At 45.4% G+C, this 26,405-nt stretch overlaps 1 pseudogene; it reads left to right on the top strand.

The window, feature by feature from the left end:
• Positions 1 to 7,504, top strand: part of LOC119339600 — a 47,736-nt pseudogene extending 40,232 nt beyond the window's left edge.
• The last annotated feature ends 18,901 nt before the right edge of the window (positions 7,505 to 26,405 follow it).

Genomic DNA, 26,405 nt, shown 5'->3' with positions numbered 1-26,405 from the left:
TTGGGAGGTAGTTCAGGAGCAGATGCAGATTGTGGTATGCATCGACGACATATGAAAGATGGAACATGTCTGAGTTCGTGGTTCGTGGATGGCAGGTATGGTTTCCTCCTTCGGCGTCTTAGTCGTGGTGGGGTGCTAGATCTGGAGTTCAATGGCGTGCCCGGGGTGTTGCCCCGGTCTGATTCGTTCAACGTCAATGGCTTCACTTTGGTGAGCCACTGGAGCTCCGCAAAGCTGCTTATCAGTGATGGAGCCGCGTCGAGCTCGGGTGAGGAGGTGTCATGTCATTCTTTTCTTTGGTGCCTTCTGTGGTGGTGCCGAAGGCAGGTGACAGGCATTGGTGTCAAGCTCAGAGATGTTCTGCTATCTTTTCAGTTTTTTCATGTCGGTCATTACGTGACTTGTACTTTGATCGTTACGATATGAATGAGACACGTAATACCATGCAAAAAAAATAGTACATGATGTACTTATCCTCATGCAAAGTATATTTTAATACATTTTTACACATATGTAATATATACATACAGGTGGAATTAGTTTCAGATTTCATAAGAACTTTTCAATAGGATTTCTATTGAACAAAATTCTGGGTTCAGTAGGCCCAGCCGCCAAATCACCTCACTCGTTCAATGGATCATCTCTTAGTTTGTATATCACATGATGTAGTATTTTCGGATAACTGAAAATGGATAATGGATTTGAGATACTGATCCTACTCTTTGAACGCACCAAATCATCTCGAGGACTCTCTTTTGGAATACATATGATATCATCTGTAGCTCGAACATCTGGGGTGAGAAAACAACAAAACGAAAACCAAGAAAGTGGACCGGGTCAAGTGCCAGGCCACGAAGAGATATGTTGACTTTTGACAATGGAATGGAGACAAAAATAGGAAGCTTCATGGAGGAGAATGAAAACAAAAAAGGCACTAAACTACAGACATCTATCTCCTGCACGATATATATTTCCTTCCCTTCTTTGTAAATGAGACATCTTTCTTTCTCTCTCGCTTCTTTGTAATCAAGACAAGTACTTTGTAGCTCGTCCTACATGGAACCTCTTATCTTCAGCCCTTCAACATTGCTTTGAGATCCGTACTCTTCAACTAACTTGCAACAAGCAGATTTCTCTTTTTTGTTTCTCTCAAATGAAAGAACATATGGACTTCAAACTTTCCAGATCAAACAAACTTTACAACTTCAATGTGTGAAAAAAATTTCAGATTTTTTGGACCAACATAAATATACAAAATGTGAATTTTTTGATTAAAAAAATAAATTTTAGTATTTTAAATGCATGAAAAAATCTGAAAGTTTTTTCCCACGTAGTAATTAGAATGTTTTGTTGTCCTGCAAAGTGTGAAGTTTATACGTTGTTTCGTTTGAGAAAAACAAAAATGACAAATGTGCCTGCACGGATCTTGATGCCAAAATGGATGGCTAAGATAAGGGGTACCGTGTAGCTCCAGCTACACAAAACCACACTCGTAGGCCTCCACATTTTCACGGTGCCATTCAATCACAAGTATACGAATGCACACCCTCTCCTTGCCCGGTCAAAGCAAGTAAAAAGATGCTCTCTCCATCTTCATTCAACTGAAAAAAGCAAGAGCCTCACCTTCGTAATTCAGAGCATTTGGTGGCAAAACAACAAAAGAAAAGATATAAAACAGGAACAGACCCGTAGTTTTGCTCTCCTCTCATGGAAGGAGCCTAATCACCTCTTTCAAAGAAATATCTGGGTTCACACTAGGCCCGTCCTCCAAATGACCTCGCTCATCGAATGGATCATCTCTTAGTTTATATATCACATAATGCAGTAATTCAGATAACTGAAAATATATGATCGATTTGATATACTGATCATACTGTTTCAACGCACCAAAAAAATTAGGTGAGAATTGAGATGAGGCCGGGTATTAATTTGAGATATCATCTCCAAGACCCTCTTTTGTAATACAGATGATATCATCTATAGCTCCAGCATCGGGAGAAAACACCAAAACGAAAACCAAGACTGGCTCACGAACAGATATGCTGACATTTGACAATGGACGGAAAGAAAAATAGGAAGGTTCGTGGAAGGGGAATGAAAGCAGAAACGGCACTAAACAACAGACATCTATCTCCTGTAGGATATATATCTCTTTCTCTTCTTTGTAAACGATATATCTTTCTCCCTCTCCATCTCCATTCAACCGAAAAATCCGAACGCCTGCAGTGCACACACGACCTGGGAGCAGAGCGCCTTCCACCTCTGGAACGCAGGACTTCCACCCCCGTCTCCTCCTATAAATAGCCCCCTGCATCCTCTAGCCCTCTCACCACCGCGGTCCTTCTCCTCTCAAATCCACATTGTTCTGTTCTTGCTATCGCGAGGAAGCCATTGTAGGAGGTTTTGGGTTGTGCTCTTGATTGTTGCGGGGTTTGTGTTGGTTACCGCCCGTTGTTTTCTAATTAGTTGTTTCTTGATGGCGTTTGCCTTGCCAGGTGAGAAGAATTTTGGAGAACATGGCGGCTATGGGTGGGGATGAAAGGCAGAGGATGGAGGCTCCGGCAGGGGACAAGTTCCCGGAGGGGCTGCGCGTGCTCGCTGTGGACGACGACAGCGTCTGCCTCAAGGTACTGGAGGTCGTTCTGCATTGCTGCAAATACAACCGTGAGTCTCTCCGCCCTAGTCCATTAGAAATTAGAATCGGAGCTAGGTGATCCTTTCTTCTTTCTGTGAGTAATCCTTGCTGCTGCACAGCAACGACCGTGACGGACGCAAAGACAGCATTGAAGATGCTAAGGGCGGGGAAGGCAGAGTTCGACCTGGTGATCACCGACGTGCACATGCCAGGCATGGACGGCTTCAAGCTCCTTGAGCTCATCCACCTTGAGATGGATCTGCCCGTCATCAGTACTCTCACTGCTCAACATAAAGTCTTTTTTTCTTTCATTTTAACATGCCATGAGCTGGCAATTGTCTTCAAGAGCGTACTTTTACAGTTTTACTACCCCGCAAAAAGAGAGAGCGTACTTTTACCCCTGAATTTTGGAGATCCAGGATATTAATTAATTAATTTTTGAGAAAGTATACAATTGCACCGCACCCATTTGCTAGGTTGGCATGAAATATACAATTCGGAAATTACCTATATTGTGTTCACATTATTAAAGGATTACTCATCTTTTTTACGGGTAAAGGATTACTCTTCTTCAATCGCCTTGAGATCATTAGTCTTGAAAACAATTTACTCTTGAGAATATATAGCATATAAAGTAGGAGTGCCACTTTTAAGTAGATACATTGAGTAGGCTAACGATAATATCCACAATCTTGCAGATTTCTTGACATTGTGCTATAGTTACTTTTTAGCCATCGTTTCTGTTTATTTCTATTGAAGCTGTGAAATTTGTCCCATTTAATGTGCTTTGAAACACCAAATTTATGATATCCATGATATTGTTTGAAAATCATGTGTAAGACATTTTCTTCTCCGATTGCATGGCACATTTCAAGAACATTTAAACTTTTTCTTCCTTTAAGCATTGGGGAAAACATCATGTCCAGTTCATAGATTTTTGTGAAGTTACAAATTCCAAAGCTAAGTTACGGGCCATATGTCATGCAGTGCTATCTGTGGATTGCGACAAGAAGGCTGTGATGAAGGGCATAACACATGGGGCGTGCGACTATTTGGTGAAGCCAGCGTGCACCAACGAGCTAAAAAATATATGGCAACATGTTGAAAGGAGGAGAAATTTTGAAGCAAAAACACACATCATCAACAACAACAACAACAACAATGATGATGATGGTGATAGAGTGCAGCCAGGGATTGCTGCCACGAGCAAGTACTCTGAGAATAAGGGCAATGAAGGATATGATTCTAACGTGAACCAAGAGATCACACACGTATCCACCACCTGGAAGAAGCCAAGGGTGTTATGGACAATTGAGCTTCAGAACAAATTTCTAGAAGCTATTGACCAGATCGGCCTAGACAGTAAGACTTCATATTTTTTGCCTCATTCATTGATACAATTCTTATATTTCTGTGTTTGTTTCCACTAAGAAATTTTATTAATTTTTTGTAGAGGCCGTTCCAAAAAAGATATTGGAACTAATGAACGTGGATTACCTTACCAGAGACAGTATCGCAAGTCATCTACAGGTTTATTTTTTACCATTATCCTTATATTCACTCTCTGTGTTCCTAACTTTTCCAGTCTAACATTTTTTCATAGATAAGTGCAAGCTTTTATATTGTGGGGAAACTATCAATGTAAGCTTTAGTAATGAACCTAACATGAAGATGTGTGTAATTACAATTAATTTTTGTCCCTATAATGAGTCTTCTTATACCGTGGATGCTCTACACTTTCAAGTATTTTTGTCCCTGTAATGGGTCTTCTTATACAATGGATTCCCTACACTTTTTGCTCCCACATGTCTATCCTTACTTTTTCCCATGAACGTGCTTCTCATACCTTGTTTATTTGTCTATATTTTTATTTCAGAAGTATAGGTTGCACTTGAGAAGAGTCAAATCAAATCCAGTTGGTGATGCCTCTGAAAGACATAACTCATCCTACAACAACATGAACAACCAGGGGAGTTTCATGCGTAACCATGAACATGAAAGATGGTGTATGTCCTCTGGTCTTTTAAGTCCAAACAATTTTTCTGCAATGGCTCACTTAGCTCAGCTGGCGAACACACATAGAAACTCGTGCACGGGGTCATTCATCCATGATGGTAGAATGTATAAGTATGTCGCACCAAAACTGTCGGATGCGGGAAGATTCGCTGGCTCCATTGACCCTCCTGCCAACCTATACAACAACATACCCAATGAAACAACTTTAGATGAATTTCCTTCATATAGTTTTGGCGATTCCTATGCTGGCCGCATGCGTGGTAAGCTGGTGGAGACAAACAAAGGCAAGTTTCCAGACCCTTCATACAATTCTGCAACACATGCGACGTTGACTGGTGTTCTTCATAGAGGTATAATATCTCCCATCTCATCAAATGTGAACGTAGAGGTGCAAAATGAAATGGCAACAGTCATAAGAAATGCTACATCTATGGCATGCTTCAATGAGCGGATGGCACCATTCAACATAGCAAAAAACACAAGCTCAGTCGGAATGATGTTGAATGAAAACACCTCACCTGGTAATGGTAGAATCTCAATGACACATACAGATATGGTTAATAGTGGAAGAACTATTTCTACACTTTCCAACCATCAGACAAAAAAGGTCGTCGCAATGACTGACAAGCTTGATGGCGGGGATGCAGTTAGCAATCACCCTATGCAAGTGAGTACTATTTGTCAGCATGCACTTAATGATCAATTTAATGACATCAATGACTTTTCATGGGATGATTTTTTTCTCAACCCGCTGGATGCAGTAAGTACTTTTCTGGTTGGCTTTTATCTAGGCATTGGATATGAATTGTTGAGTTGGACATGTGTATTTAAATCAAAGTTTTCTTTCTCACTGTAGGATTTCACTATCGGCGATGATTTCATGGGTGGAGAAGAATAGTTCTGTCTATTAGCCCAACCTATGCACACGATGTTTGCTGCATGTGCGTTGGCCACTTGTACACTAATCATTCGTCTGTTCTTGACATTGTATCATGAAATTGTGTGTACCAGTGTATTCTAGTTGGAAGCATGGTCTTGCTGGGTAATCTATTTTACATGAGCTTTAGATTTTAAGTTGCTGTTCTATTTTGAGATCCTAAATGATGTTCTATTATGTTATGTCAATTGTAGTTAGTTTAATTATCTATGTTACCATACGATGCATCTCTTTTCCGAGAGAACCTTGCAAACTAAAAAGCACGTTACCCTATCTATGAGAAGGGCCTTAGGACCCTTGCTTCAGACACACCCGAATGAAAATGTGTGATCGATTTCATATACTGACCATACCGTTTCAATGCACCAAAATAATTAGGTGAGAATTGAGATGAAGCCAGGTATTAATTTGAGATATCATCTCCAAGACCCTCTTTTGTAATACACAGATGATATCATCTATAGCTCCAGCATCCGGAGAAAACAACAACAACAAAAAAACCAAGACCGGGCCACAAACAGATATGTTGACATTTGGCAATGGAATGAAAACAAAAATAGGAAGGTTCATGGAGGGGAATGAAAACAGAAAAGGCACTAAACAACAGAAATCTATCTCCTGTAGGATAGTATATTTCTTTCTCTTCTTTGTAAACGATATATCTTTCTTTCTCCCTCTTGTTAGTAATCAAGAGATGTAAGGCATGCACAAGTATAAGAGTTTAGGGCACTACATTTTCACGTTACCATGCTAGTAGGTAGGTTAGGGATCTGATCGCTGAGACGATGAACGTACACTCTCTCTTTGCCTGGTCAAAGGAAGTAAGAAGCAAGAGCCTCTCCGTTGTAATTCAGATGATATTTTTGGAGATATATTTGGGATGCATGTATTTGGTAGTCTAGGATTTGTATTCGGTCTCCTACCTTATCTCTAGGAGAGGCGTCTTGCCCTTCAAGTCTTGTACTCAATATATACTCGTCCTCGAGGCTCAATAATACATCCATCACATTCCGCCAATCCCTTCTCCCCCTTCTAACATGGTATCAGCCTAACCGATCCAAATCCTAGCCACCCCCACCGCTTCCGCCCCGCGTGCCGCCGCCTTGACGGTCGGCCGTCATGACCGCCACCGGGTGCCACAATGTCTGTACCTAGGGTTTGTCCACCGGTCGTGTTGACCGGCTGCCTTAGAGACTCTTTTTACGGATCCATTGATCCGAGTTTTCTCTCTCTCGCCAGTCGTTTTGCTCGGCGTTTTTCTTTTGCTTCTCCAATCTAAGATCGATTTGTGTTGCCTGCCGCCGTCGAACCCCGCGCAACCGACCGACCTCTCCTCCGACCTGGTGGCCACACGCGTCGAGGCGGCCCGTCACGGCCTGCCCCCGTCCATGCAGCGGTTCGCCCTTCGCCCGTCTCCCTACGCTGGCAGTCGCCGCCCTGCTCCGACCGGGACTTCTTCATCATCCGCCACCTTCGTCATGTCTGTGCGGCCCCATCGCCGGCTGTGGCCCTGTTGCCGGTTACCTCGGGTGCAGGGGCTGCGGCCCCGTCGCCGGCTGCATCGGCCTTGCCGGCTAACTTGGGCCGGCTGCGTCGGACTCGTCGACTTCATCTTGGACTCCGCTGCAACCCTGCCTCCACCGAGCGGCGTCCCCGACCTCGCGCGTGATCGGATTGATGACCCGCCTGCGCCGCGATGCGCCTCATCTACACCGTCCGACCTACTTGGCACGTCGGTTGCGCGCGCCTCCGAAGATCCCATGAAGACTGTCCGCGAGTACAACGCGCTCCTCCACCGATCAAGCATCGGGTTGCCGCTTCGTCACCCCGTCGGGACGCAACGCCGCCACCCTGATGTTTTCCCCGCCACTGCACCGACCCGCGTGCTGCCTCTACGTCGCCCATTCGGGACATAGAGTTGCGGCCGGCGGTCTACTGCCGCCCCGAGGCCCTCCTATCCAGGTATTCCCCGTGGCTGCACTAACCCTCGTGCTGCCTCTGCGTTGCCCGATTTGGCCATAGCGAGCGTGGCATGCGGTCTTCGCCGCCGCCCGAGGCCGTCCCCGTGGATGCACCGACCCGTGTTCCGCCATTGCGCCGCCCCTTCGGGTCATAGCGCCACGGCCTGCGGTCATCGCTGCCGCCTCGAGGTCTTCCCGTCGTCGCCCTAACCCGCCTGCTATCGCTGCATCGCTGCTCGGGTCGTAGCGCCGCGGCCTGCGGTCCACTCCGTCATCCCCGTGCGTGGACTTTTCATGGAATGTGTCATGCCGCCTCCCTTGGCGCGGGAACACTACCGTCCACGCTGGTCTTCGTCACGCTATCGGGTTCTTCTTCGCCTACTTCGAGCATCGCCGCCGCCCTACTTGCCCAGCCATGCCGCTACTTTTCTTCCGCGCTGATGCTCTTCTTTTGTGCCGCTGCCGCTCGCTCACTCGAGTGCACCGCCGTCCACCCCCTTCATCTTTGTCCAGCATCAGCCCATCGCCAGCTTCGCCGTCATGTTCCCCGACCTCTTCGTCTACTCCGACCACCGTTGGCGACATCAGCCCTGCGCCGATTGGCGCTGCAACCGTTGTCGAGTCCTTCTCTGCTGGCCCCTCCGACTCCTCGACATGGAGTATAACTCGTGCATTTCCCTTGTCTACGCATGCCCGGTGCTGGCAACACCGACGCGTGCCTTCGTCCACATCGACTTCGTCCGTCTACACATGCTCGATGCTGGCAACACTGATGCGTGCCTTCGTCCACAACGTGTCCTCCGGCTTGGCAAACCCGCCGTGATGCATCGTCAACAACGTCTTCTTTCCGGCGCACCACTATTTCAACACCACTGCGCCTATGATTAACACGGTGCCTCCTTGCGCCCGCGGCTCCACGGTGACTTCCTCGACATCTACCATGACGTTCTTCGCACGACTACCTCGACCACAGCTACACCATCCTACACTCTCGGCTACATCAACAACGGCACAAAAGGCAATCACCTCGCTTGAGTAACTCGTTGGCTTCCTCTCCATTCCACGTGTCTGCAACGCAACACCGTCCACGATGCTCCCGCTGCGACTGCGGGGGGATGTCAGCCCGTCGGCTGCTATTCTCTCCAGTCTGACAGTCCGTGACGCTCCTACTGTTCGCAACGCTACCGCTATGACTGTGGGGGGTGTTAGAAATATATTTGGGATGCATGTATTTGATAGTCTAGGATATGTAGTCTGTCTCTTACCTTATCTCTAGGAGAGGCGTCTTGCCCTCCAAGTCTTGTACTCAATATATACTCACCCTCGAGCCTCAATAATACATCCATCATATTCCGCCAATCCCTCCTCCCCCTTCTAACAGATATCAATATTTGGTGGGAAAACAACAAAAGAAAAGATATAGAATAGCAACTGACCCGTTGTTTTGCTCTCCTCTCATGGAAGGAACTATGGGCCGACGGCACAAAGAGACACACCACAACGTAAATACTGTATCTGCAGAAATTATGGAGTAGAAAGTACTACATGCAGCCCTCTCTTCTCCTATAAATAGCCCGCTGCATCCTCCGGCCCTTCTCACCACTGCTGTCCTTCTCCCCAATCCACATTGTTCTCTTCTTCCTGCCGCCAGCACTACAGGAATTTTCGTATACGCCGGATGCCAGGGTCTTCGCCGATAGCCAAAACACGGACACTCGGCAAAGTATGAAACGCCGAGAGCAGCACTTGGAAACCTGGCTTCACGGCAACTAGCTGACATTGCCGTTACGGGCACACGGCGAACAAGAACCGCACGACAAATGGGATAGACGCCTAGAGCCACACACGACAACTGTTAGGCACGTGGCCTGCCCATTCGGAACTGACGATGCCGTCACTTGGTTTACCTATACCGAGAGCCGTCCCATCACCCTCGGTGAAAACACGTCACATAAATATATTCCCTACCTGACATGTGGTCCCATTGATCACATTTATCAGTAAAAGTTTTAAATTGTTTGCTAAATATTTAAAAAGAATAATATGATGATGTCTTTGCTGAGAGCCGCGCTCGGCAATGCTCGATATATGACTGTTCTAAACCCTTCGGAACTGACCAGTGGGACCGGATGTCCCACATGGCAGATGACATTTTATCGAGGGTCAGACCCCTCAGAAAGGAGTGGCACCACTGTAGTAGTAAAGTGCTACTCAGCTGACTCCTTTTCCGAGAGCTACACTCGGAAAAGAAGTGGCACAACATTAGTTTCAGTTCTCAGACGTCCCCTTTTCCGAGTGTTGCTCTCGGTATCCTATCTGTTTTTGAGTGTTACTCTCGGAAATGTGTCCCATTGTTTCTGTTTTTAAGCTCTTTCTTGTCTGATCCCTGCAACTGAAAACAACTACAGTGCAATATCTATATATATATATGCAGTGTAGAAAATGTTATCATAAGAAATGAATGTGGGAGCTCCTAGCTCCCTAGTAATTCATCGAGTTACACAACACACACATATGCATAATTTGAAATAGTCCACATATATAGGCAAATGTTTCATACTATACAGATCATACACAAGTTCGCAAATTCATACATATTGTTAACTTATGGAAGTTTACTACTTGCAAAACACGTGCACGTCACATAGAATTTCACATGTTCATAGAACATCTTGAGGGGGAGGAGGAGGGGCATCATTTCCATCGGGTTAAGATTCCGGAGGAGGAGGAGGGGCATCATTTCCACTGCTTCGAGATTACATAAGAACCTATAAGAGTAGAGTCACGTGAGGGTGGTTCGTCGCTATATAATGAATGTTCTACTCTAGTTTAGAGAATGTTCTACCTGTAGTTGATTCTCGAGCAGCTTCAACCTTTCATTCATGCCTGCTCGTTCCTTATTTCTGCTCTCCTGCTCAGCCATCCGCCTTTGCTCCTCTTCGGTAGCCCGTTGGCCCATTATATCCTATAATATGGCAATAGGCTCATATATGTTGGAACGGTGCTATTTCGAGGCATGGACATAAATGAAAGGTTATGCAAACCTTGAGATGCGCTATCTCACGTGACGTGGCGGTTGGGCGACTCCGTATGGACGGAGTTGAGCTGGTGCTCGACGCGCGTATCTCGTGCAGCTTGCGATGCAAGGATGCAAGGAGGTGGCAATCGCCCCGTTGCAAAGGAGGTGGCAGACATGGCCCTGCCCCTTGTCAGCAATGATGAGAAGCCCAGGAACAAGGGCTTGGACGTAGGTTCAGCGTCCTGCCCGTGCACCTCCTGGAAGACATCTTTGAAGGTCCCGCACTTCTTCTGCACCGACAAGCTACAGAACTTGGCGTCATCCTTCCCCGTGTGGCCTTCTTTCCAGGCCTCCAGGATGTGGACCGCGTGACCAAGCGTCGCCTCCTGCAAAATTAACCATGAAGTTTAATGAACTAAGATGCGTCGTGCAAAAAGTTAACATTTTAATCCACATACCATGTGTTGCTTGGGATAGGTTAGGTTCCGGCTCCCCTGGACATGAGTCGGGCCTGGCATTTTGGCGCGATTGTTCCCTTCTCCACATGTTGCGCCTGTCATGCCGGGTCACACCACATGTCAACTAGGGCCTCCCAACAATCGGCCTTCATCTAGGGTTCCCTCACCTAGTCAGACAAAATTGAATCATTGAGGAACAAAGAGGCGAATGAATCAAAGTACTAGCAATCGATCTAGTCACTTACCACAGACAAGTATTCTTCTCGCTCCAAGTTGGTCCGGCAAGAAGTTGTCCTTGTCATCTTCTCTCCCTTGCCGTCGAGCGGCCGACACTGCATCACGGCTATGTAGCGCAGCGTGTGCTTGGTGTTGGAGAGTATCTTCGGGCAGATTTCACGATGCCTTTGGTCTCCTTCTCCTTCTCACCATCCATGCAAGAAAATGTTTGCTACAAGAAAGCATATGGCAGTTAATACAAGTATTTGGTTATGGAAAAATGCAGTGGCATGGGCGAAGATACTTACAAAAAACTGGTGATGACCCGGGTGGCCATGGTGACATTGTGAAGGAAATATGTCCTAGAGGCAATAATAAAGTTGAAGGAAATATGCCATAGGGACAACAATAAAGTTATTATTTATTTCCTTATTTCATGATAAATGTTTGTTATTCATGCTAAAATTGTATTGACCGGAAACATAATACATGCGTGAATACATAGACAAACAGAGTGTCACTAGTATGCCTCTACTTGACTAGCTCGTTGATCAAAGATGGTTGAGTTTCCTAGCCATAGACATGAGTTGTCATTTGATCAACGGGATCACATCATTAGGAGAATGATGTGACTAACTTGACCCATTCCGTTAGCTTAACACTTGATCGTTTTAGTATACTGCTATTGCTTTCTTCATGACTTATACATGTTCCTATGACTATGAGACTATGCATCTCCCGATTTCCGGAGGAACACTTTGTGTGCTACCAAACATCACAACGTAACTGGGTGATTATAAAGGTGATCTACAGGTGTCTCCAATGGTACTTGTTGAGTTGGCATAGATCGAGATTAGGATTTGTCACTTCGATTGTCGGAGAGGTATCTCTGGGCCCTCTCGGTAATGCACATCACTATAAGCCTTGCAAGCAATGTGACTAATGAGTTAGTTTCAGGATGATGCATTACGGAATGAGTAAAGAGACATGCCCGTAACGAGATTGAGCTAGCTATTGAGATACCGACGATCGAATCTCGGGCAAGTAACATACCGATGACAAAGGGACAACGTATGTTGTTATGCGGTTTGAACGATAAAGATCTTCATAGAATATGTGGGAGCCAATATGAGCATCCAGGTTCCGCTATTGGTTATTGACCACAGATGATTCTCGGTCATGTCTACATAGTTCTCGAACCCGTAGAGTCCGCACGCTTAACGTTCGGTGACGATTTATATTATGAGTTTATGTGTTTTGATGTACCAAAGGTAGTTCGGGGTCGCGGATGAGATCGGGGACATGACGAGGAGTCTCGAAATGGTCAAGACGTAAAGATTGATATATTGGACGACTATATTCGGACATCGAAAAGGTTCCTAGTGATTCAGGTATTTTTCGGAGTACCGGTGGAGTTACGGGAATACGGGGTACATATGGGCCTTAGTGGGCTTTAGGGGGAAAAGAGGAGAAGCCACGGGGGCTGGCCGCGCGCCCCCCATGGGCCTAGTCCGGATTATACTAGGGGAGGGGCTGCGCCCCCTCTTTCCTTCTCCTCCCCCTCTCCTTCCTTCCCCCTCCTAGTGGGACTAGGAAAGGGGAGTCCTACTCCCACTCCTCCTCTTGGCGCGCCCTACTAGGGTCGGCCGGCGCCCCCCCTTGCTCCTTTATATACGGGGGCAGGGGGGCACCCCAAGACACAAAAGTTTATCATTGATCTCTCTTAGCCGTGTGCGGTGCCCCCCTCCACCATAATCCACCTCGGTAATATCGTAGCGGCTTAGGCGAAGCCCTGCGTCGGTAGCATCATCAACACCGTCATCACGCCATCGTGCTGATGGAACTCTCCCGCGAAGCTCTGTTGGATCGTGAGTTCGTGTGGCGTCGTCGAGTTGAACGTGTGCAGAACTCGGAGGTGCCGTGCGTTCGGTACTTGGATCGGTCGGACCGTAAATACGTACGACTACATCAACCGCGTTGTCATAACGCTTCCGCTTACGGTCTACAAGGGTACGTAGACGACACTCTCCCCTCTCGTTGCTATGCATCACCATGATCTTGCGTGTGCGTAGGATTTTTTTTGAAATTACTACGTTCCCGAACAGTGGCATCCGAGCCAGGTTTATGCGTAGATGTTATATGCACGAGTAAAACACAAGTGAGTTGTGGGCGATACAAGTCATACTGCTTACCAGCATGTCATACTTTGGTTCGGCGGTATTGTTGGATGAAGAGGCCCGGACGGACATTACGCGTACGCTTACGCGAGACTGGTTCTACCGACGTGCTTTGCACACAGGTGGCTGGCGGGTGTCAGTTTCTCCAACTTTAGTTGAACCGAGTGTGGCTATGCTCGGTCCTTGCGAAGGTTAAAACAACACTAACTTGACAAAATATCATTGTGGTTTTGATGCGTCGTAAGAACGGTTCTTGATCAGCCCGTAGCAGCAATGTAAAACTTGCAACAACAAAGTAGAGGACGTCTAACTTGTTTTTGCAGGGCATGTTGTGATGTGATATGGTCAAGATGTGATGAGATATAAGTTGTTGTATGAGATGATCATGTTTTGTTGAAGTTATCGGCAACTGGCAGAAGCCTTATGGTTGTCTCTTTATTGCATAAGATGCAAGAGCAATAGTTTGCGTGGCGACCATGTGACAACACATTGATATAGATCAAGATGATGGAGATCATGGTGTCATGCCGGTGACGATGGAGATCATGACCATGCTTTGGAGATGGAGACCAAAGGCAGAAGATGATGATGGCCATATCATGTCACATGTTTTGATTGCATGTCATGTTTATCTTTTATACATCTTATTTTGCTTAGTTTGGCGGTAGCTTTATAAGATGATCCCTTACTAAAATTTCAAGGTATAAGTGTTCTCCCTGAGTATGCACCGTTGCGACAGTTCTTTGTGCCGAGACACCACGTGATGATCGGGTGTGATAAGCTCTACGTTCAAATACAACGGGTGTAAGACAGTTTTGCACACGCAGAATACTCGGGTTAAACTTGACGAGCCTAGCATATGTAGATATGGCCTCGAAACACTGAGACCGAAAGGTCGAGCGTGAATCATATAGTAGATATGATCAACATAGCGATGTTCACCATTGAAAACTACTCCATCTCATGTGATGACCGGACATGGTTTAGTTGATTTGGATCACGTAATCACTTAGATGATTAGAGGGATGTCTATCTAAGTGGGAGTTCTTAAGTAATATGATTAATTGAACTTTAATTTATCATGAACTTAGTCCTGATAGTATTTTGCAAATTATGTTGTAGATCAATAGCTCGCGTTGTTGCTTCCCTATGTTTATTTTGATATGTTCCTAGAGAAAAACTATGTTGAAAGATGTTCGTAGCAATGATGCGGATTGGATCCGTGATCTGAGGATTATCCTCATTGCTGCACAGAAGAATTATGTCCTTGATGCACCCTTAGGTGACAGACCTATTGCAAGAGCAGATGCGGATGTTATGAACGTTTAATAAAGCTCGGTATGATGACTACTTGATAGTTTAGTGCACCATGCTTTACGACTTAGAACCGGGACTTCAAAAATGTTTTGAACGCCACAGAGTATATGAGATGTTCCAAGAGTTGAAATTGGTATTTCATACTCATTCCCTTGTCGAAAGGTATGAGACCTTTGACAAGTACTTTGCCTACAAGATGGAGGAGAATAGCTCAGCTAGTGAGCATGTGCTCAGAATGTCTGGTTACTACAATCACTTGAATCAAGAGGGAGTTAATCTTCCAGATAAGATAGTGATTGACAGAGTTCTCTAGTCACTATCACCAAGTTACTAGAACTTCATGATGAACTATAATATGCAAGGGATAACAGAAACGATTCCCAAGCTCTTCGTGATGCTGAAATCGACGAAGGTAGAAATCAAGAAAAGCATCAAGTGTTGATGCTTGACAAGATCACTAGTTTCAAGGAAAGGGCAAAGGGAAGAAGGGGAACTTCTAGAAGAATAGCAAGCAAGTTGCTGCTCCAATGAAGAAGCCCAAAGCTAGACCCAAGCCTGGAACTGAGTGCTGCTACTGCAAAGAAATGATCACTGGAAGCGGAACTACCCCAAACATTTGGCAGGTAAGAAGGATGGCAAAGTTAACAAAGGTATATTTGATATACAGATTATTGATGTGTACTTTACTAGTGTGCATAGTAACCCCTCGGTATTTGATACTAGTTCAGTTGCTAAGAGTAGTAACCCGAAACGGGAGTTGCAGAATGAAGATAGACTAGTTAAGGGTGAAGTGACGATGTGTGTTGGAAGTGGATCCAAGATTGATATGATCATCATCACACACTCCCTATACTTTCGGGATTAGTGTTGAACCTAAATAAGTGTTATTTGGTGTTTGAGTTGAGCATGAATATGATTTGATCATGTTTATTGCAATATGGTTATTCATTTAAGCTAGAGAATAATTGTTGTTCTGTTTACATTAATAAAACCTTCTATGGTCATACACCCAATGAAAATGGTTTGTTGGATCTCAATCGTAGTGATACACATATTCATAATATTGAAGCCAAAAGTTGCAAAGTTAATAATGATATTGCAACTTATTTGTGGCACTGCTGTTTAGGTCATATTGGTGTAAAGCGCATGAAGAAACTCCATGTTGATGGGATTTTGGAATCACTTGATTATGAATCACTTGATGCTTGCGAACCATGCCTTATGGGCAAGATGACTAAGACTCCGTTCTTTGGAACAATGGAGCGAGCAACTGACTTATTGGAAATAATACATACTGATGTATGCGATCCGATGAGTTTTGAGGCTCGCGGAGGGTATCGTTATTTTCTGACCTTCGCATATGATTTGAGCAGATATGGGTATATCGACTTTATGAAACATAAGTCTGAAACATTTGAAAAGTTCAAAGAATTTCAGAGTGAAGTGGAAAATCATCATAGCAAGAAAATAAAGTTTCTACGATCTGATCGTGGAGGAGAATATTTGAGTTACAAGTTTGGTCTTCATTTGAAACAATGTGGAATAGTTTCCCAGACTCATGCCACCTGGAACACCATAGCGTAATGGTGTGTCCGAACATCGTAACCGTGCTTTATTAGATAATGGTGCAATATATGATGTCTCTTACCGATTTACCACTATGGTTTTGGGGTTATCCATTAGAGACAGATGCATTCATGTTCAATAGGGCACCATCTAAATCCATTGCGATGACACCGTATGAATTGTGGTTTGGCAAGAAACCAAAGTTGTCGTTTCTTAAAGTTTGGGGTTGCGATGCTTATGTGAAAAAGTTTCATCCTGATAAGCTCAAACCCAAATCGGAGAAATGTGTCTTCATAGAATACCCAAAGGAGACAGTTGGGTACACCTTCTATCACAGATCCGAAGGCAAGACATTCGTTGCTAAGAATAGATCCTTTCTAGAGAAGGAGTTCCTTCTCTAGAAAGAAGTGAGTGGGAGGAAAGTAGAACTTGATGAGGTAGCTGTACCTGCTCCCTTATTGGAAAGTAGTTCATCACAAAAATATGTTCCTGTGACTCCTACACCAATCAGTGAGGAAGCTAATGATGATGATCATGTAACTTCAGATCAACTTACTACGGAACCTCGTAGGTCGACCAGAGTGAGATCCGCACCAGAGTGGTACGGTAATGCTGTTCTGGGGGTCATGTTACTTGACCATGACAAACTTACGAACTATGAGGAAGCGATGATGAGCCCAGATTCCGCGAAATGGCTTGAGGCCATGAAATCTGAGATGAGATCCATGTATGAGAATAAAGTGTGGACTTTGGTTGACTTGCCCGATGATCGGCAAGCCATAGAAAATAAATGGATCTTCAAGAGGAAGACGGACGCTGATAGTAGTGTTACTATCTACAAAGCTAAACTTGTTGAAAAAGGTTTTGACAAAGTTCAAGGTGTTGACTATGATGAGATTTTCTCACTCGTAGCGATGCTTAAGTTTGTCCGAATCATGTTAGCAAAATTCCACATTTTATGAAATCTGGCAAATGGATGTCAAAACTACATTCCGTAATGGATTTCTTAAATAAGAGTTGTATATGATGCAACCAGGAGGTTTTGTCGATCCTAAAGGTGCTAACAAAATGTGCAAGCTCCAGTGATCCATCTATGGACTGGTGCAAGCATCTCGGAGTTGGAATATATGCTTTGATGAGTTGATCAAAGCATATAGTTTTATACAGACTTGCGGTGAAGCCTGTATTTAAAAGAAAGTGAGTGGGAGCACTACACCCTTTCTGATAAGTATATGTGAATGAAATATTGTTGATCGGAAATGATGTAGAATTTTCTGGAAAGCATAAAGGAGTGTTTGAAAGGAGTTTTTCAAAGAAAGACCTCGGTGAAGCTGCTTACATATTGAGTATCAAGATCTATAGAGATAGATCAAGACACTTGATAAGTTTTTTCAATGAGTACAACCTTGACAAGTTTTTAAAGGAGTTCAAAATGGATTAGTCAAAGAATGAGTTCTTTCCTGTGTTGCAAGGTGTGAAATTGAGTAAGACTCAAAGCCCGACCATGGCACAATATAGAAAGAGAATGAAAGTCATTCCCTATGCCTCAGCCATAGGTTCTATAAAGTATGCCATGTTGTGTACCAGACCTATTGTATACACTGCCCTGAGTTTGACAAGGGAGTACAATAGTGATCTAGGAGTAGATCACTGAACAGCGGTCAAAATTATCCTTAGTGGAATAAGGATATGTTTCTCAATTATGGAATTGAAAAAAGGTTCGTCGTAAAGGGTTACGTCGATCCAAGTTTTGACACTGATCCAGATGACTATAAGTCTCAATCTGGACACATATTGAAAGTGGGAGCAATTAGCTAAAGTAGCTCCGTGCAGAGCATCGTAGACATAGAAATTTGCAAAATACTTATAGATTTGAATATGGCAGACCCGTTGACTATACTTCTCTCACAAGGAAAACATGATCACACCTAAGTACTCTTTGGGTGTTAATCACATAGCGATGGGAACTAGATTATTGACTCTAGTAAACCCTTTGGGTATTGGTCACACGACGATGTGAACTTTTGGTGTTAATCACATGGTGATGTGAACTATTGGTGTTAATCACATGGTGATGTGATCTAGATTATTGACTCTAGTGCAAGTGGGAGACTGAAGGAAATATGCCCTAGAGACAATAGTAAAGTTATTATTTATTTCCTTATTTCATGATAAATGTTTATTATTCATGCTAAAATTGTATTAACCGGAAACATAATACATGTGTGAATACATAGACAAACAGAGTGTCACTAGTATGCCTCTACTTGACTAGCTCGTTGATCAAAGATGGTTGAGTTTCCTAGCCATAGACATGAGTTGTCATTTGATCAACGGGATCACATCATTAGGAGAATGATGTGACTGACTTGACCCATTCCGTTTGCTTAGCACTTGATCGTTTTAGTATACTGCTATTGCTTTCTTCATGACTTATACATGTTCCTATGACTATGAGACTATGCAACTCCCGATTGCCGGAGGAACACTTTGTGTGCTACCAAACATCACAACGTAACTGGGTGATTATAAAGGTGATCTACAGGTGTCTCCAATGGTACTTGTTGAGTTGGCATAGATCGAGATTAAGATTTGTCACTCCGATTGTCAGAGAGGTATCTCTGGGCCCTCTCGGTAATGCACATCACTATAAGCCTTGCAAGCAATGTGACTAATGAGTTAGTTGCAGCATGATGCATTATGGAATGAGTAAAGAGACTTGCCCGTAACGAGATTGAGCTAGGTATTGAGATACCGACGATCGAATCTCGGGCAAGTAACATACCGATGACAAAGGGAACAACGTATGTTGTTATGCGGTTTGACCGCTAAAGATCTTCGTAGAATATGTGGGAGCCAATATGAGCATCCAGGTTCCGCTATTGGTTATTGACCAGAGATGATTCTCAGTCATGTCTACATAGTTCTCGAACCCGTAGGGTCCGCACGCTTAGCGTTCGGTGATGATTTATATTATGAGTTTATGTGTTTTGATGTACCAAAGGTAGTTCGGAGTCCCGGATGAGATCGGGGACATGACGAGGAGTCTCGAAATGGTCAAGACGTAAAGATTGATATATTGGACGACTATATTCGGACATCGGAAAGGTTCCTAGTGATTCGGGTATTTTTCGGAGTACCGGTGGAGTTACGGGAATACGGGGGTACATATGGGCCTTAGTGGGATTTAGGGGAAAAAGAGGAGAAGTCACGAGGGCTGGCCGCGCGCCCCCCATGGGCCTAGTCCGGATTGGACTAGGGGAGGGGCTGCGCCCCCTCTTACCTTCTCCTCCCCCTCTCCTTCCTTCCCCCTCCTAGTGGGACTAGGAAAGGGGAGTCCTACTCCCAGTTGGAGGAGGACTCCTCCTCTTGGCGCGCCCTGCTAGGGCCGGCCGGCCTCCCCCCTTGCTCCTTTATATACGGGGGCAGGGGGCACCCCAAGACACACAAGTTTATCATTGATCTCTCTTATCCGTGTGCGGTGCCCCCATTCACCATAATCCACCTCGGTAATATCATAGCGGTGGTTAGGCGAAGCCCTGCGTCGGTAGCATCATCAACACCGTCATCACGCCATCGTGCTGACGGGACTCTCCCGCGAAGCTCTGCTAGATCGTGAGTTCGTGGGACGTCGCCGAGCTGAACGTGTGCGGAACTCGGAGGTGTCGTGCCTACTTGGATTGGTCGGATCGTGAAGACGTACGACTACATCAACCGCGTTGTCATAATGCTTCCGCTTACGGTCTACAAGGGTAGACGACACTCTCCCCTCTGGTTGCTATGCATCACCATGATCTTGCGTGTGCATAGGAATTTTTTTGAAATTACTACGTTCCCCAACAAAAGTTGTTATTTATATTTCCTTATATCATGATGTTTTTTTTCATGCTAGAATTGTATTAAACGGAAACCTGATACGTGTGTGGATACATAGACAAAACACTATGTCCCTAGTAAGCCTCTATTAGACTAGCTCGTTGATCAAAGATGGTTAAGTTTCCTAACCATAGACATGTGTTGTTATTTGATGAACGGGATCACATCATTAGGAGAATGATGTGATGGACAAGACCCATCCGTTAGCTTAGCATGTTGATCGTTCAGTTTTATCGCTATAGCTTTCTTCATGTCATGTACAAATTCCTTTGACTATGAGATTATGCAACTCCTGGATATCGAAGTAATACCTGGTGTGCTATTAAACGTCACAACGTAACTAGGTGATTATAAATATGCTCTACAGGTATCTCTTAAGGTGTTTGTTGGGTTGGCATAGATCGAGATTAGGATTTGTCACTCCGAGTATCGGAGAGGTATCTATGGGCCCTCTCGATAATGCACATCATAATAAGCCTAGCAAGCAATGTGACTAATGCTTTAGTTGTGGGATGATGAACTATGGAACGAGTAAAGAGACTTGCCGGTAATGATATTGAACTAGGTATGGAGATACCGACGATCGAATATCGGGCAAGTAACATACCGATGACAAAGGGAATAACGTATGTTATCATTACGGTACGACAGATAAAGATCTTCGTAGAATATGTGGGAGCCAATATGAGCATCCAGGTTCCGCTATTTGTTATTGACCGGAGAGGTGTCTCGATCATGTCTACATAGTTCTCGAACCCGTAGGTTCCGCACGCTTAACGTTCGGTGACGATTTGTATTATATGAGTTATGTAATTTGGTGACCGAACGTTGTTCGGAGTCCTGGATGAGATCACAGACATGATGAGGAGTCTCGAAATGGTCAAGAGATAAAAATTGATATATAGGATGATAGTATTCGGACACCGTAAGTGTTCCGGGATGTATCTGGTACATATCGGAGTACTGGGGGGTTGCTGGAACCCCTCGGGGGAAGATATGGGCCATATGGGCCATAGGAGGGGAACACACCAGCCCACAAGGGGTGGCACCCCCCTTATGGTGGGAGGCCGAATAGGAGAAGGAGGTGGGTGTTCGCCCCCCTCCCCCCTTTCCTTCCTCCTTCCCTCTCCCCCCCCCCCCAGTAAAAGGGAAGGGGGAGGCCAAATTGGACTAGGGGCCCAAGTAGGATTCATCCTACTTGGGCGCACCCTAGGATGCCTCTCTCCCCCTCCGTCCTTTTGATACGTGGGGAGGGGGTGCCTAGAAGACACACCAACGATTGTTAGCCATGTGCGGTGTCCCCTCCATAGTTTACGCATTCGGTCATATTCACATAGTGCTTAGGCGAAGCCCTGCGCAGATCACTTCACCATCGCCATCACCACGCCGTCGTGCTGACTGAACTCTCCCTCGACACTTTGCTGGATCAAGAGTTCGAGGGACATCATCAAGTTGAACATGTGCAGAACTCGGAGGTGTCGTACGTTTGGTGCTTGATTGGTCGGAACAAGAAGAAGTTCGACTACATCAACCGTGTTGTCAAACGCTTCCGCTTTCGGTCTACGAGGGTACGTGGACACACTCTCCTCCTCTCGTTGCTATGCATCTACTAGATAGATCTTGCGTGAGCGTAGGATTTTTTTTAAAATTGCATGCTATGTTCCCCAACACATTGTGCTTGTCCTTGGTGTGTTGGTAATGCTCCCAGGTTAAACCTGGCGATGGCGGCTTGTCATCACCCTCATTGGATAACCTGGGGAAGTGCTTCCTCAAGAGGGAGCCAATGACGTGGTTCAGTGGGTGCACCCCCTTAGGCTGTGTTGGGATAAATTCCCACTGACTGCGTGATGAAAAAGACAAGCATATGAGTGTCAAAGCAAAATAAATTGACCGACCCAAACAAAGTGCCACACAAATACAATTGAAGCTTCTATAAGAGTGCACCTCACCCACTCCTTCCTACACATTTGTCTTTTCTGCAACTAAATTTTCGATATTGTTCATGAAAAATCTTTCGTTTATATCCTAGCTATAACCATCACTTTAATGTACGATCATATGCAACAAAATATACTAGAGCAACACGAAAAAGAAGGGTTAGCAACTAGGTGCAACATATAGTACACAAACTAATTAACTAGAGGTACGCGTGTCATTGTACCCAAACTAACAAAGTAGTCTTACGCAAGTTCGGCAGGGACCGTGGACATCACAAAGTTTAATCTCTACAGGAAGTACACAAGTTCGACCGACACATATCATCATCAGCAGCATCGTAAAATCACTAGAAGTTCCATCCTTCCATATCATCAAGGATGGACCCTAGCTTCTTGAACGGCATGAGGTCATGACATTGCATGCCTATGCGAGTTCGGACGTCATCTCGCGATATAGGGCCGTGGTGGAACATCCCCTTCTCATCGATGACTTCTTTGATGATGATTGTTGCAATGTCCCTTTGGATGCGAAAGAACTCATCTCTAAGTATATAATCCGCTTCTCCATGAGATTCTACCCACTTGCGGATATGATCATCATTTCTGGTTGTCATACGAAACTTTTGGTGATCCGTGTTGAACTCAATCATGAGATGGAGGAGGTAGAATCCATCTTTCTTGCTTGGTTTTGGGACATGAATGCAGCAGAAGTTAGTTTTATGCGAGAAACCCAACTTATTGTTCCTTTGTTTCCTAATCTACAAGTGGCCACCCCTAATGTTGAAGCCTTGGAGAGCACCATCTGGAATATTCATTATGTGGGTGTAGTCCTTCTTCTCGTAGTCTCTGGTAGGGTCGAAATACACGGCGTGGGAGACTCACGGGTAAAGAACGATAAGGACGGCGCGCCCGTTGCTGCGGGAAAAAGACACCTCATATTATTCTCAATATGAGCGAGAAGGAATGATTGAAATGTATGAAAGGGTTGTCCGGAACTGACTTACTTTGGATGATAAGGCAGGAGGGCAATTTCCTGGTCCTTATTCTGTACCATGAAGTTTCGGAGGTAGTCCCTAGCAGTTTGACGCTCAAAGTCACCAAGACTCAAGAAAGGCTCGTGCATGTAGTATGGATCCGCCACACAGATTTGTGAGACTTCTTCTCTCTTCATGATGGAGCTCATATGTAAAATCGACCCATGCAAAAAGGCGAACGATTGTAAAATTGAGCCACCTTGTCAGAAACATCTCAAAGATGTGGTCAAACCGCAGGAAGAACACCTCCGTGGGCCGTGTGTTGATGTAGCACTTCCCCTTAGGCACACAAGCCGCGTATGTCAGATATCCTGGATCCTTCGAGGCTAGTAGGCTTTTCTCAGTCGACAGCACATGGTCGTGCAGTCTCCTGAGATCCCCTATAGTGCCTCCAGCGGTTTCGGCGGTAGCATCGGCTCGCCCATGAGATGGAACATGGCCGCACCTTGCACGGGTACACGCTCTTCAGAATCCACCGTCTGGCTGCTATGTGCTCTGGCTTGTTTGGAGGAAGCTATATTCCCCGGTCTATTCCTCTCCTTTTTCCTGGGCACACCCTCCAGACCCTTCCTTAACCACTGCCCTAGTGTTGCTAGGCTAAGTACTGTACTACCCCCGGCTAGTTGAGCCTGTGTTGAGGTGGCATCTTCAGACGTGTCCTGTGAGGATTTCATGAAGAGAGACTTCTTTCAATCCCTGCTACGCCGTTCCTGCCCGGGCAGATCATCCATATCCTCATTAGCATGTTGATAGCCCGATACATCATATGGTTGAGTTATCAAATCTAAGTCACCCTCATACGTGTTTGTATTGAGGAAACCCATTGTGTCCTCCATCTCCTCCATCTCATCATCCATTCTCTGTTCTACGGGAACGATTACATCAGCCAATACTATTGCACCCACTTCATCATGTCGCCCGCCGCTCTCATCCGGCACAATAGGAGATGGTAATTTCGTAGGTGGGGTGGTGCTCTCCATACAGGCTTGTTGATGTGTGGTTATTGGTATGCTCTCGGCCGACTCCAGACAAAGAAGATTCTTTGGCCATAGCAGCACCCAACCTTTGCAGCTTCCAATCCGCGGCGAGGTCTCATCGTCCTCTCCCCTAGGAGTAATGGAGGAGGCAAATCCTTGTGCCCCGATGTCACACTCGACAAGGTACAGCGGGCACCGGCTGGTTGTGGAACGTGAGATCCAAGGGCTTTGTTATCACCCCTTTCCCACGTACACCTTCTGGCCTTTAATCAAGTAGAGTATGGCGCATGGGGTTTCGTCGGCCTGCAAACACATGTTTGCAGCGTAAAACATTGGAAAGGCAACGGAAATGGAATATTCTAGATATATATGTTCGTGCGACATGTAATTACCATGAGGGCGTCGAGCTCAGCCAAAGACGAAGGCCCGCCTAGCGCGCCAGAGACTGAGGACGGGTTGCTATGAGTGGGTGCGGGTGCGAGAGGAGGCCCTCTTGCGTGAGCAAGTGATGATGCAGTGGTGTTGTTTTTCACAGAGTTGCTTGCGACGAAACTGGGCAACAGGAAATCATGTACCGTCTTGTCTGGATTTTCCTTCGTCCAGTTGATGATAGCCGGGACCAAGTTAGTAGTGAAATCATTTCTGCAGGCAGTTACAGCTGCATTGACTGCCTGCTATAGCAACTCATTTTTCTCCTCGGCTGTTTTTTTCACATCCTGAGCTGCTTTTTTTTTGAACGCAAGCTTCACCTTCTCGTTGATGTCCGCCTGACTAAACTTCTTTTTCTGCTTCTTGGCCTCCGGGCCCTCGTTGTAAAACACCTTCTACGTGGCGCCGTCTCTGGCGCCGTGCACACGACCATATTGCGGCCGCTGGCCCAAAAAGAGTCCCTTAAGTTCGTTCAAGGCCCGGTTGAGAGCGGTGTCCCACTTGGGACTCATCGGAGAAGTAGGGCTTTCGGCTGCAAGCTGGTGTTGCTTCTCCTGCAGAAGGAATGTGAACCATTTAGGAATGTCTAGTCAACTAGATCTTGAGCTAAATGTAAGGTGGTAAAAGAATAATTACCAGTAGTTTAATCAATCTCCTCGTGATCTGGTCTGTGTAAAAAACCTTCTTTTCCTTGTCCCACTTGTAGCGGGCTGTGACGAAGTCACGCTCCAAGGGGTTGGTGAACTTCGTGAATGGGTCTGGGAGACCCGCGGCTTCATGTTCCGCGTCCTCCTTATCCCATATGGGCCTTTTACCGAGGTAGCCATGGCTTCCGAGGTGATGTTTCCCCATGTTCCTTTGCTGAAGGCTCTTGAATTTCGTAGGCTTAGCCTTGGCTGCCCCGGTAGCGCAAGTGTCCTTAAACTTTTTGAACTCCTCTTCCGTAAGTGTGGGATTTTCCTCCATAATCTTGGACAGCGGTTCCTAAGCCTCAATAGCTCGTTTCACCCTCCCTTTCCAGGAGGCCAAATCATTGCTGAACATGCCCATGGCATGATTGTTAATATTTTTCATCTACGGATCATCCCACTGTTGTTCTATGTTATCATCCCGGTTGGGAAATTTGAATCTCTTGTGCAACTTCGTCAGGAGAACTTGCATCAAATGTTCTTTACTCCTTAAGTCATCGTCGTTGATGCTCGCGCATTCCCGTAGGATGCATCCTACTTGGTTCCCATAGCACTTGCAAGGTTCTTACGGCTCTAATGGCTCAAACTTGCCAGGTGCCATCTTTGTGATCACCAGTCGTCCAATGCATAGTTTGTTAGGTTTTCGTATCCTCTGCTTCTTCTGCTTCTTCTTTTTGGTAGCGGCATCGGCGTCGGTACCTTCCCTGCCGGTATCTTCCCTGCCGGTACCTTCCCCACCGGTCTCGGTGCCACAATCGGTCTCGGCGTCGTCGTTGTCGATGTGGGCGTCAGTACCATCATTGATGCCTAGCTGCAAACCTTGACGTTGCTTACCAGACAAAAAGTCAAGGTACTCTTGTTCACCCTCATAATCCATCTCGTCTGCATCTTGGTTAGAAGGCCCGGTTTCTTCGTTGTTTGACATGTTTCCTATGATTAAGTCTCCTCATTTAATTCTACAACTATAAAAAAAATGATAAATGGCATAAAAAAGATCTATGTTTGTTGGAGTAACATTTCCCAGCAACTCCCGGCACTCGATATGCCTACTATCTAGCACAAGTCATGCCAAAATTCACAGAAAATTTTGGCATGACCTTTGCTAAAAAAATAGGACATATCGAGCGCCTGAATTTCACCAGAACGGAAATAAATCGATAT

The sequence above is a fragment of the Triticum dicoccoides genome, chromosome 7B, assembly GCF_002162155.2.
Source record: "Triticum dicoccoides isolate Atlit2015 ecotype Zavitan chromosome 7B, WEW_v2.0, whole genome shotgun sequence".
NCBI lineage: Eukaryota > Viridiplantae > Streptophyta > Magnoliopsida > Poales > Poaceae > Triticum > Triticum dicoccoides.
This window is presented reverse-complemented; position numbering and strand designations above follow the sequence as displayed.